This window comes from Podarcis raffonei, chromosome Z (assembly GCF_027172205.1).
Source record: "Podarcis raffonei isolate rPodRaf1 chromosome Z, rPodRaf1.pri, whole genome shotgun sequence".
Lineage (NCBI taxonomy): Eukaryota > Metazoa > Chordata > Lepidosauria > Squamata > Lacertidae > Podarcis > Podarcis raffonei.
Window position 1 is genome coordinate 25,345 of NC_070621.1, and position 13,750 is coordinate 39,094.

At 46.1% G+C, this 13,750-nt stretch overlaps 1 long non-coding RNA gene across 2 annotated transcripts; it reads left to right on the top strand.

The window, feature by feature from the left end:
* The first annotated feature begins 349 nt into the window (after positions 1-349).
* Positions 350-6,661, top strand: LOC128406657 (uncharacterized). Of its 2 annotated transcripts, none has more exons than XR_008328566.1 (4): positions 350-437; positions 1,801-1,940; positions 2,763-2,861; positions 6,540-6,661. It is a non-coding gene; the product is annotated as an uncharacterized LOC128406657 (long non-coding RNA). The 2 variants fall into 2 exon arrangements; XR_008328565.1 differs by having other exon boundaries at positions 1,804-1,940; positions 6,540-6,660.
* Positions 6,662-13,750: the final 7,089 nt, after the last annotated feature.

Consider the following 13,750-nt stretch of genomic DNA (forward strand, 5'->3'; position numbering starts at 1 on the left):
GTTTATTTTCCTATTGAAGTCGATTCCAGTATTGGCCACACGAGGTCGCTGTTTATTTTCCTATTGAAGTCTATTCCAGTAATGGCCACACGAGGGCGCTGTTTATTTTCCTATTGAAGTCGATTCCAGTATTGGCCACACGAGGGCACTGTTTATTTTCCTATCGATGTCTTTTCCAGTAATGGCCACAGCCTTAGGCGTATAGTATTTTTATTTATTGGAATTGGGTCGGGGAAGCTCCCCTTGGCTACAGCAACACCAGAGTAACTGGCTGTGATGATGTGATGATGACCCCTCTTTCCCTTCTTGTGAAAATAATTGACATTATTGATAATTCTTAGGTCTGAATTCCTGATCTGAAAAGGAGGAGGAGGAAGAAACTTCGCCTGATGAAGGGAGAAGAGGAGGTGGAGGAAAAGTCAGCTGCAGGCATAAAGGTAAAAGGGAAAAAATAGAAATTGACATCTAACACTTAAAAACATTTATAAAGAACCCCAGTCCTGATATTTACATTTATAAAGAACATATTTACATTTTTACATTTATAAAGAACCCCAGTCCTGATATATCACACCGACCCCCCTAACCAGCACAGCACAGTACAGTAAAAATACAGTAAAGTGTTGTTATTTATTTGATTGATAGGGCAAAACCTTCTGGCTTCCCCCATGTTGGTGAGGTCTCCTTTTTTCTTTTCTAAGGGTGACATAACAATTTGTTGAAAACTTAATTTCTTCAGATCAACCAGGTAATTGATTCTTCCACCTATGGATTTATCCACATAATCCAAGCGGAGATTAATTAGCATCCCAAAGTGGTACACTTGCACGTCACATCTTAAGATAAATGTTTTGGAAGAGGCATAAATTTAAAAAGAGAATTAATTTCCAAGCAAATACTTGAATGCCCAGTGAATTAGGGAGGCAGGGAGCTGGCTGGTTTGTCTAATGGAGCATCCAAAACCCAGTTTGGGTCTAGAGGCAACCCTCCATTGCATTCTCTTTGATTTTTGGAGCAGATACTCTGAACTGAACACCACAAGAAGAAATGGGGACCAGCCCCTGCTGTAGTGGCCAGCACTAGAAGCCCTTTGAGTAATTCAGATCAATAAAGTAGGAGTAGTTAATATTTACAAACCAGCAACTTCCCACCAGTTTGGGACCCTTGCGGCAGAGAGGTGCTCTCAAGAAAAGCCCTTTCGACATTTCTCAGCCTTCAGAATAGGCTCCTGGTTTTCCTTTGCCTGGAGGGAGAAATGTTGTCAGCAGATGTGCCATCACCCCGAGAACCTCAGGCAGCCAAAGGAGAGGGCAAGGGGGGCTTCATGGCGGGACTGAACTGGCAGCTGCAGGAGAAGGGTGGATCCCTCAGTGGATCCCTAAATCGCCTTCCAAGGGCCATTGAAGAGGGCAGCGTCCAGCTGGGCTGGGGACACAAAGGGGGTGAGGTTGCCAATTCCTGCCTGGTAGCAGGTTGGGCTGGATGACCCTTGGGGTCCCTTCCCGATATATAAGGAAGAAAGGGAAAGAGGATTCCTTGAAGGGAGGTGTGGTTGTCGGCCGGCAGAGGGGCGCAAGGCCAGCTGACCAGCCCCAGCAGGATCGTCCCCTTCCAGCCGTCCCACTGCCCCATCTGCCTCTGCTCCGACGTAAATCACAGCCAGGGCGCAGGCTATCAGTCTGGGGCATCTAAAACTATGAAAATGGGCTTCTAGATCTTGAGTTTCTGAAACTGCTCAACCACATACTTCATCAAATGCAGATGCCAAACAAATGAACTAAAGCCTGTCTCTTTCTCTAGAAGGCGTCTGCTCGGCGTTTGCGCTGCCTCCCTTGGTTCTCCCGGCCTGATGCGTTTTGGGGCTTGGCTGGTCCTGGAGTCTTGCAGTTGCTCTGGCCCTTTCTCCGGATCATCCTTAAAACAGCCTGGAGAGATCTCCTGTAAGTCCCACTTCCTCTTCCCGTATTACCGGTAATTGCCACACGAGGGCACTGTTTATTTTCCTATCCATGTCTATTCCAGTAATGGCCACACGAGGTCGCTGTTTATTTTCCTATTGAGGTATATTCCAGAAATGGCCACACGAGGGCACTGTTTATTTTCCTATCGAGGTCTATTCCAGTATTGGCCACACGAGGGCACTGTTTATTTTCCTATCGAGGTCTATTCCAGTATTGGCCACACGAGGGCACCGTTTCTTTTCCTATCCATGTCTATTCCAGTATTGGCCACAGCCTTAACCGTATAGTATTTTTATTTATTGGAACTGGGTCGGGGAAGCTCCCCTTGGCTACAGCAACACCAGAGTAACTGGCTGTGATGATAATAATAATAAATAATTTAATACTTATATAAAATAAAGTGCAGATCTCCATTGCTTTCCCCCTCAAGCCGCCCTTAATGTATTGGAAACTGGACCTGAACAATGTATTGTACAGATGAAGCACTGCTTGAAGCAGTTGTTTTGTAACAGCTAATTCCTCAAGATCCCAATTCCTCCACTTTTTATTAAATGCAGTTTCCTTGTGGTTCCTTCTCAGATTCCTGCCTTGCGGCGGGTTGGACTGGATGACCCTTGGGGTCCCTTCCAGCTAGATGCACCATTATATGATTCTGGGGAAAGGACTTCAGAAAGAAGAAACCTGGGGAAAAGCACATTTCTTCCTGTCAGTCGTCTGGGCTGGAAATATTATAGATCTGCTTTGACGTGGACCCCTCTTTCCCTTCTTGGGAAAATAATGGACATTATTGATATTTCTTAGGTCTGAATTCCTGCTCTGAAAAGGGGGAGGAGGAGGAAGAAACTTCGCCTGATGAAGGGAGAAGAGGAGGTGGAGGAAAAGTCAGCTGCGGGCATAAAGGTAAAAGGGAAAAAATAGAAATAGAAATTGACATCTAACACTTAAGAACATTTTTAAAGAACCCCAGTCCTGATATATCACACCGACCCCCCTAACCAGCACAGTAAAAATACAGTAAAATATTTTTATTTATTTGATTGGGGCAGGACAGCACCTCCTGGCTTCCCCCATGTTGGTGAGGTTTGTCTGCTTTTTCCTTTTCTAAAGGTGACAAAGTAATGTGTTGAAAACTCAATTTCTTCTGATCAACCAGGTCATTGATTCTTTCACCTATCGATTTATCCACATAATCCAAGCGGAGATGAATTAGCATCCCAAAGTGGTACACTTGCACGTTACATCTTGAGATAAAAGGTTTGGAAGAGGCCTAAATTTAAAAAGATAATTAATGTGCAAGCAAATCCTTGAATGAACAGTGAATTAGAGAGGCAGGGAGCTGGCTGGTTTGTCTAATGGAGCATCCAAAACCCAGTTTGGGTCTAGAAGACCCCAGCCTTAAGGGCAAGCCTCCATTGCTTTCTGTTTGATTTTTTGAGCAGATACTCTGAACTGAACACCACAAGAAGAAATGGGGACCAGCCCCTGCTGTAGTGGCCAGCACTAGAAGCCCTTTGAGTAATTCAGATCAATAAAGTAGGAATAATTAATATTTACAAATCAGTTTGGGACACTTGCGGCAGAGAGGTGCTCTCAAGAAAAGCCCTTTCGACATTTCTCAGCCTTCAGAATAGGCTCCTGGTTTTCCTTTGCCTGGAGGGAGAAATGTTGTCAGCAGATGTGCCATCACCCCGAGAACCTCAGGCAGCCAAAGGGGAGGGCAAGGGGGGCTTCATGGCGGGACTGAACTGGCAGCTGCAGGAGAAGGGTGGATCCCTCAGTGGATCCCTAAATCGCCTTCCAAGGGCCATTGAAGAGGGCAGCATCCAGCTGGGCTGGGGACACAAAGGGGGTGAGGTGGCCAATTCCTGCCTGGTAGCAGGTTGGGCTGGATGACCCTTGGGGTCCCTTCCCGATATATAAGGAAGAAAGGGAAAGAGGATTCCTTGAAGGGAGGTGTGGTTGTCGGCCGGCAGAGGGGCGCAAGGCCAGCTGACCAGCCCCAGCAGGATCGTCTCCTTCCAGCCGTCCCTCTGCCAAGACCCATCTGCCTCTGCTCCGACGTAAATCACAGCCAGGGCGCAGGCTATCAGTCTGGGGCATCTAAAACTATGAAAATGGGCTTCTAGATCTTGAGTTTCTGACACTGCTCAACCACATACTTCATCAAATGCAGATGCCAAACAAATGAACTAAAGCCTGTCTCTTTCTCTAGAAGAGGGCGTTTGCGCTGCCTCCCTTGGTTCTCCCGGCCTGATGCGTTTTGGGGCTTGGCTGGTCCTGGAGTCTTGCAGTTGCTCTGGCCCTTTCTCCGGATCATCCTTAAAACAGCCTGGAGAGATCTCCTGTAAGTCCCACTTCCTCTTGCCGTATTACCGGTAATTGCCACACGGGGTCACTGTTTATTTTCCTATTGAAGTCTATTCCAGTAATGGCCACACGAGGGCACTGTTTATTTTCCTATTGAGGTCTATTCCAGTATTGGCCACACGGGGTCACTGTTTATTTTCCAATAGATGTCTTTTCCAGCCTACTAAATCTAAGACAAATATATTGGGAACAGGGAGAAAGACCCCTGAAATGCAAAGATGGGACCCCCAGAGGCATCTAGACTGACCCCTGAAATGCAGAGATGGGACACCCAGAGACATCTATTCTGACCCCTGAAATGCAGAGATGGGACCCCCAGAGGCATCTAGTCTGACCCCTGAAATGCAGAGATGGGACCCCAGAGGCATCTAGACTGACCCCTGAAATGCAGAGATGGGACCCCCAGAGACATCTAGTCTGACCCCTGAAATGCAGAGATGGGACCCCCAGAGGCATCTAGTCTGACCCCTGAAATGCAGAGATGGGACCCCAGAGGCGTCCAGTCCCCCACGAACCGGGGACTAAGGCGGATCTCTTCCTCCGCCCCGGGATCAGGCTGTTCCCCCATCTCCGTCCCCAACTCCCTGAGCTCTATTCGTGCACAGACACCCCGACACACCATTTTGGGGGGCAGAAATCCCGTTTTATTTCATGGAAGACAAGAGGAGCGGCTCTGGAAAGAACGCCGCGCTTTTCTCCTTGGTTTCGTATCGTCCGCCTTCGGTGCCCAGTCCGAAAGGGATCCGAGGGTCATCCAGCCCAACCCGCCAGCAAGGCGGAGAAAGGGGCCAGTCTGTTGGCACGCCTGGGATGCTCCACGATCCGGACCTGGTCCTGCGAATGCAAAGCGGGTAGTTCAGGGCCAGGCTGCCTCTGGGGCTGGGGGTGGGACGGGGAGTCCCGGGATCCCTAGCAAACAGCACCAGCGGTCAGGGATGATGGGAATTGTAGTCCAAAACATCTGGAGGGCTGCAGGTTGGGGGTGCCTGGATAAATTGACAGGATATATAATTATATAAAATAATAACAACAATAACAATATTAAAATATAATATATTATAATAAATAATAATAAGGAGAAGCCAGGCCCCTCAGGCACTGTTGGAACTCTTCCCAGAGGGGATTTTTTTGGGAGGTCCCTCCGGCCTTCCTTCTCCGCAGGGACCCCCAGAGGCATCTAGTCTGACCCCTGAAATGCAGAGATGCAGAAATCTAGTCTAGCCGCTGCTGCCCTCAACCAACATGGCGCCGGCGCCACCTCTTACGCCCTTTTTTCCCCCTCCGGCCCCTTGCCCTCTTTCCAGTATTGATGTCTATTCCAGTAATGGCCACAGGAGGGCACTGTTTATTTCCCTATCTATGTCTATTCCAGTAATGGCCACAGGAGGGCACTGTTTATTTTCCTATTGAGGTCTATTCCAGTAATGGCCACACGAGGGCACTGTTTATTTTCCTATCCATGTCTATTCCAGTAATGGCCACACGAGGGCACTGTTTATTTTCCTATCCATGTCTATTCCAGTAATGGCCACAGGAGGGCACTGTTTATTTTCCTATCGAGGTCTATTCCAGTATTGGCCACACGAGGGCAGTTTATTTTCCTATCGAGGTCTATTCCAGTATTGGCCACACGAGGGCACCGTTTCTTTTCCTATCCATGTCTATTCCAGTATTGGCCACAGCCTTAACCGTATAGTATTTTTATTTATTGGAACTGGGTCGGGGAAGCTCCCCTTGGCTACAGCAACACCAGAGTAACTGGCTGTGATGATAATAATAATAATTAATTTAATACTTATATAAAATAAAGTGCAGATCTCCATTGCTTTCCCCCTCAGGCCGCCCTTAATGTATTGGAAACTGGACCTGAACAATGTATTGTGCAGATGAAGCACTGCTTTAAGCAGTTGTTTTGTAACCAGCTAATTCCTCAAGATCCCAATTCCTCCACTTTTTATTAAATGCAGTTTCCTTGTGGTTCCTTCTCAGATTCCTGCCTTGCGGCGGGTTGGACTGGATGACCCTTGGGGTCCCTTTCAGCTAGATGCACCATTATATGATTCTGGGGAAAGGACTTCAGAAAGAAGAAACCGGGGGGAAAGCACATTTCTTCCTGTCAGTTGTCTGGGCTGGAAATATTATAGATCTGCTTTGACGTGGACCCCTCTTTCCCTTCTTGGGAAAATAATGGACATTATTGATATTTCTTAGGTCTGAATTCCTGCTCTGAAAAGGGGGAGGAGGAGGAAGAAACTTCGCCTGATGAAGGGAGAAGAGGAGGTGGAGGAAAAGTCAGCTGCGGGCATAAAGGTAAAAGGGAAAAAATAGAAATAGAAATTGACATCTAACACTTAAGAACATTTTTAAAGAACCCCAGTCCTGATATATCACACCGACCCCCCTAACCAGCACAGTAAAAATACAGTAAAATATTTTTATTTATTTGATTGGGGCAGGACAGCACCTCCTGGCTTCCCCCATGTTGGTGAGGTTTGTCTGCTTTTTCCTTTTCTAAAGGTGACAAAGTAATGTGTTGAAAACTCAATTTCTTCTGATCAACCAGGTCATTGATTCTTTCACCTATCGATTTATCCACATAATCCAAGCGGAGATGAATTAGCATCCCAAAGTGGTACACTTGCACGTTACATCTTGAGATAAAAGGTTTGGAAGAGGCCTAAATTTAAAAAGATAATTAATGTGCAAGCAAATCCTTGAATGAACAGTGAATTAGAGAGGCAGGGAGCTGGCTGGTTTGTCTAATGGAGCATCCAAAACCCAGTTTGGGTCTAGAAGACCCCAGCCTTAAGGGCAAGCCTCCATTGCTTTCTGTTTGATTTTTTGAGCAGATACTCTGAACTGAACACCACAAGAAGAAATGGGGACCAGCCCCTGCTGTAGTGGCCAGCACTAGAAGCCCTTTGAGTAATTCAGATCAATAAAGTAGGAATAATTAATATTTACAAATCAGTTTGGGACACTTGCGGCAGAGAGGTGCTCTCAAGAAAAGCCCTTTCGACATTTCTCAGCCTTCAGAATAGGCTCCTGGTTTTCCTTTGCCTGGAGGGAGAAATGTTGTCAGCAGATGTGCCATCACCCCGAGAACCTCAGGCAGCCAAAGGGGAGGGCAAGGGGGGCTTCATGGCGGGACTGAACTGGCAGCTGCAGGAGAAGGGTGGATCCCTCAGTGGATCCCTAAATCGCCTTCCAAGGGCCATTGAAGAGGGCAGCATCCAGCTGGGCTGGGGACACAAAGGGGGTGAGGTGGCCAATTCCTGCCTGGTAGCAGGTTGGGCTGGATGACCCTTGGGGTCCCTTCCCGATATATAAGGAAGAAAGGGAAAGAGGATTCCTTGAAGGGAGGTGTGGTTGTCGGCCGGCAGAGGGGCGCAAGGCCAGCTGACCAGCCCCAGCAGGATCGTCTCCTTCCAGCCGTCCCTCTGCCAAGACCCATCTGCCTCTGCTCCGACGTAAATCACAGCCAGGGCGCAGGCTATCAGTCTGGGGCATCTAAAACTATGAAAATGGGCTTCTAGATCTTGAGTTTCTGACACTGCTCAACCACATACTTCATCAAATGCAGATGCCAAACAAATGAACTAAAGCCTGTCTCTTTCTCTAGAAGAGGGCGTTTGCGCTGCCTCCCTTGGTTCTCCCGGCCTGATGCGTTTTGGGGCTTGGCTGGTCCTGGAGTCTTGCAGTTGCTCTGGCCCTTTCTCCGGATCATCCTTAAAACAGCCTGGAGAGATCTCCTGTAAGTCCCACTTCCTCTTGCCGTATTACCGGTAATTGCCACACGAGGGCACTGTTTATTTTCCTGTCCCTGTCTATTCCAGTAATGGCCACACGAGGGCACTGTTTATTTTCCTATCCCTGTCTATTCCAGTAATGGCCACACGAGGGCACTGTTTATTTTCCTATTGAGGTCTATTCCAGTAATGGCCACAGGAGGGCACTGTTTCTTTTCCTATCTATGTCTGTTCCAGTAATGGCCACACGAGGGCACTGTTTATTTTCCTGTCCCTGTCTATTCCAGTAATGGCCACACGAGGGCACTGTTTCTTTTCCTGTCCCTGTCTATTCCAGTATTGGCCACACGAGGGCACTGTTTATTTCCCTATTGAGGTCTATTCCAGTAATGGCCACAAGAGGTCACTGTTTATTTTCCTATTGAGTCTATTCCAGTAATGGCCACACGAGGGCACTGTTTATTTTCCTATTGAGGTCTATTCCAGTAATGGCCACACGAGGTCGCTGTTTCTTTTCCTATCCATGTCTATTCCAGTATTTGCCACAGCCTTAACCGTATAGTATTTTTATTTATTGGAATTGGGTCGGGGAAGCGCCCCTTGGCTACAGCCACACCAGAGTAACTGGCTGTGATGATAATAATAATAAATAATTTGTTACTTATATAAAATAAAGTGCAGATCTCCATTGCTTTCCCCCTCAGGCCGCCCTTAATGTATTGGAAACTGGACCTGAACAATGTATTGTGCAGAAGAAGCACTGCTTTAAGCAGTTGTTTTGTAACCAGCTAATTCCTCAAGATCCCAATTCCTCCACTTTTTATTAAATGCAGTTTCCTTGTGGTTCCTTCTCAGATTCCTGCCTTGCGGCGGGTTGGACTGGATGACCCTTGGGGTCCCTTCCAGCTTGATGCACCATTATATGATTCTGGGGAAAGGGCTTCAGAAAGAAGAAACCGGGGGGAAAGCACATTTCTTCCTGTCAGTCGTCTGGGCTGGAAATATTATAGATCTGCTTTGACGTGGATCCCTCTTTCCCTTCTTGGGAAAATAATGGACATTATTGATATTTCTTAGGTCTGAATACCTGCTCTGAAAAGGGGGAGGAGGAGGAAGAAACTTCGCCTGATGAAGGGAGAAGAGGAGGTGGAGGAAAACTCAGCTGCGGGCATAAAGGTAAAAGGGAAAAAATAGAAATAGAAATTGACATCTAACACTTAAGAACATTTTTGAACAACCCCACTCCTGATATATCACACCGACCCCCCTAACCAGCACAGTAAAAATACAGTAAAATATTTTTATTTATTTGATTGGGGCAGGACAGCACCTCCTGGCTTCCCCCATGTTGGTGAGGTTTGTCTGCTTTTTCCGTTTCTAAAGGTGACAAAGTAATGTGTTGAAAACTCAATTTCTTCCGATCAACCAGGTCATTGATTCTTTCACCTATCGATTTATCCACATAATCCAAGCGGAGATTAATTAGCATCCCAAAGTGGTACACTTGCACGTTACATCTTAAGATAAATGTTTTGGAAGAGGCATAAATTTAAAAAGAGAATTAATTTCCAAGCAAATACTTGAATGCCCAGTGAATTAGAGAGGCAGAGCTGGCTGGTTTGTCTAATGGAGCATCCAAAACCCAGTTTGGGTCTAGAAGACCCCAGCCTTAAGGGCAACCCTCCATTGCTTTCTCTTTGATTTTTTGAGCAGATACTCTGAACTGAACACCCCAAGAAGAAATGGGGACCAGCCCCTGCTGTAGTGGCCAGCACTAAAAGCCCTTTGAGTAATTCAGATCAATAAAGTAGGAATAATTAATATTTACAAATCAGTTTGGGACTCAGCTGCGGGCATAAAGGTAAAAGGGAAAAAATAGAAATAGAAATTGACATCTAACACTTAAGAACATTTTTGAACAACCCCACTCCTGATATATCACACCGACCCCCCTAACCAGCACAGTAAAAATACAGTAAAATATTTTTATTTATTTGATTGGGCAGGACAGCACCTCCTGGCTTCCCCCATGTTGGTGAGGTTTTTCTCCTTTTTCCTTTTCTAAAGGTGACAAAGTAATGTGTTAAAAACTCAATTTCTTCCGATCAACCATTGCTTTAACCAGGGAATTGATTCTTCCACCTATCGATTTATCCACATAATCCAAGCCGAGATGAATTAGCATCCCAAAGTGGAGTAGTTAATATTTACAAACCAGCAACTTCCCACCAGTTTGGGACCCTTGCGGCAGAGAGGTGCTCTCAAGAAAAGCCCTTTCGACATTTCTCAGCCTTCAGAATAGGCTCCTGGTTTTCCTTTGCCTGGAGGGAGAAATGTTGTCAGCAGATGTGCCATCACCCCGAGAACCTCAGGCAGCCAAAGGGGAGGGCAAGGGCGGGACTGAACTGGCAGCTGCAGGAGAAGGGTGGATCCCTCAGTGGATCCCTAAATCGCCTTCCAAGGGCCATTGAAGAGGGCAGCGTCCAGCTGGGCTGGGGACACCAAGGGGGTGAGGTTGCCAATTCCTGCCTGGTAGCAGGTTGGGCTGGATGACCCTTGGGGTCCCTTCCCGATATATAAGGAAGAAAGGGAAAGAGGATTCCTTGAAGGGAGGTGTGGTTGTCGGCAGGCAGAGGCAGGATCGTCTCCTTCCAGCCGTCCCACTGCCCCATCTGCCTCTGCTCCGACGTAAATCAGCGACCCAGGGCCATGATTTCTGATCACTCCTTGTCTGCTCAAAACCAGAATTGGTGTTCATGTGAAGAATCCTGAAAACTACACATAATAATGTGAAATGTTGAGAAATTGAGCTTGGGGCCAGGTCATCAGCACAGCCAGGGTCTTTGTTGGAGGGCAGGACTTTGGAAAGGGGGACGGAGCCCATGGGATTGGTCAGATAGTTAAGGAATTCTATTGAAGAAGAAGAGTAGAAGAGTTTGGATTTGATATCCCACTTTATCACTACCCGAAGGAGTCTCCAAGCGGCTCACAATCTCCTTTCCCTTCCTCCCCCACAACAAACACTCTGTGAGGCGAGTGGGGCTGAGAGACTTCAGAGAAGTGGGACTGGCCCAAGGTCACCCAGCAGCTGCAGGTGGAATAGCAGGGAAGCGAACCCGGTTCCCCAGATTCCAAGTCCACTGCTCTGAACCACTACACCACACTGGCTCTCTATTGCTTTACTCGATCCACGAGCCGTGTACTAATTCTTGGTCCAATGTACATTATACTGTTGTTGTGATGATAAAAGGAGGCAAAGCTCATTTGTATGCTTCAGAATCCAAATGAGATAAATTAAAAGTTTGAAAGGGGAAATAATTTTAGAGCCATAGTCAAATTCCTGCGTGGAAATAACTTACACCTAGAAATTATCATGAATTCTATACCAGCACTGGCCACACGAGGGCACTGTTTATTTTTCTCTCAATGTCTTTTCCAGGAATGGCCACACGGGGGCGCTGTTTGCTTTCCTATCCCTGTCTATTCCAGTATTGCTGGAAAACACACAAATGGCTGGGACTCTATTGGATCTTATGGATCGAAATCCTGCAGGAGCCTTCATCTGAAGGCAGCCCTGTTTAGGGACGCTTTGAATGTTGATGAGGTTAGTGTTTTGTTGGATATAAATAATAGCTTATTATTCTTATTCCACATGGGGTTAGTACCTTCTGCAACTTTTTTCTGAGATGTACCTGTGAACAAAATATAGGATCCTGATAGCAGTCTCCTTTGTTGCATTGCCTGCATGTTCTTGTGTTGTTGCTTATATGAGCTGAAATTGTCCTTATATACTGCAAAATACATGTTTGGACCAAATACTTCCTTACTTCTTGCTGCTCCTAGTGGCCTAAATTCAGACCTGCTTTTTGTTTCCTGGCAGGTATCACCAAATAGCAGCTTTTGGGTTCTGATGCCGACAGAACAAGGAGATCATCTAGAACTGTCTCCCACTGGATCCCTCCGCAGGTGGGCCATCGCTCTCTCTTTCTCTCAGGGAATCTCCTGGGTGCTGACCAGGGTGTGATCCGTGGCCTGACTGTGTGAAATGCGAGCGCCCAGTGAGGAGAGCCCACCCCATCTTTCCCAACCTCAGGGTCTTTTCCAGGGAGTCTTCTCTTCTCACCAAGGGGCCAAAGTCTTGGAGCCTCAACTTCAGGATCTGTCTTTTTAAGAGGCCATCAGTGGTGGGGGACACTTTACATTCTGTTTTATTTTCTATTCTATTCTATTTTATTCTCTTCTATGCTCTTCTAGTCTCTTCTCTTCTCTTCTAGAATATTCTATTCTTCTCTTCTCTAGAATATTTTCTTCTTTTCTAGAATATTCTATTCTATTCTAGAATATGTCATTCCATTCCATTTTAGAGTATTCTCTTCTAGAGCACTCTGGAACATTCCAAAATATTATGGGAAAGTAAATGCTCTAGAAAAGATGCCTCTGGGAAAGGGACTGCTCTAGAAAAGATGTTTATTTTCTAGAGTGCTCTGGAACGTTCTAGAACGCTCTCAAACATTCCATGGTGTTCTGAGAAGAGGGCTCTAGAAAAGATGCCTCTGGGAAAGGGACTGCTCTAGAAAAGATGCCCCTGGAAAGGGACGTTCTAGAGCACTCTAGAACGTTCCAGAACACAATCTGTGCCATTCCAACATATTATGGGAAAGAGCATGCTCTAGAAAAGATGTCTATTTTCTAGAGTGCTCTGGAACATTCTAGAACGCTCTCAAACATTCCATAATATTCTGAGAAGAGGGCTCTAGAAAAGATGCCTCTGGGAAAGGGACTGCTCTAGAAAAGATGTTTATTTTCTAGAGTGCTCTGGAACGTTCTAGAAAGTTCTCAAACATTCCATGATATTCTGAGAAGAGGGCTCTAGAAAAGATGCCCCTGGAAAGGGACTGCTCTAGAAAAGATGCTCGTGTTCTAGAGCACTCTAGAACGTTCCAGAACACTAACAACCTGTGCCATTCCAACATATTGTGGGAAAGAGAATGCTCTAGAAAAGATGTCTATTTTCTAGAGTGCTCTGGAACGTTCTAGAGCGCTCTCAAACATTCCATAATATTCTGAAAAGAGGGCTCTAGAAAAGATGCCTCTGGGAAAGGGACTGCTCTAGAAAAGATGCCCATGTTCTAGATCACTCTAGAGCATTCCAGAACACAAACAATCTGTGCCATTCCAACATATTCTGAGAAAAGAACATGCTCTAGAAAAGATTCTAATTTTCTAGAGCACTATGGAATGCTCTAGAACGCTCTCAAACATTCCATAATATTCTGGGGAGAAGAGGGCTCTAGAAAAGATGCCTCTGGGAAAGGGACTGCCCTAGAAAAATGCCCATTTTCTAGAGCACTCTAGAACGTTCCAGAACACAAACAATCTGTGCCATTCCAACATATTGTGGGAAAGAGAATGCTCTAGAAAAGATGTCTATTTTCTAGAGTGCTCTGGAACGTTCTAGAACGCTCTCAAACATTCCATAATATTCTGAGGGCTCTAGAAAAGATGCCTCTGGGAAAGGGACTGCTCTAGAAAAGATGTTTATTTTCTAGAGTGCTCTGGAACGTTCTGGAACGCTCTCAAACATTCCATAATATTCTGAAAAGAGGGCTCTAGAAAAGATGCCTCTGGGAAAGGGACTGCCCTAGAAAAGATGCCCACGTTCTAGATCACTCT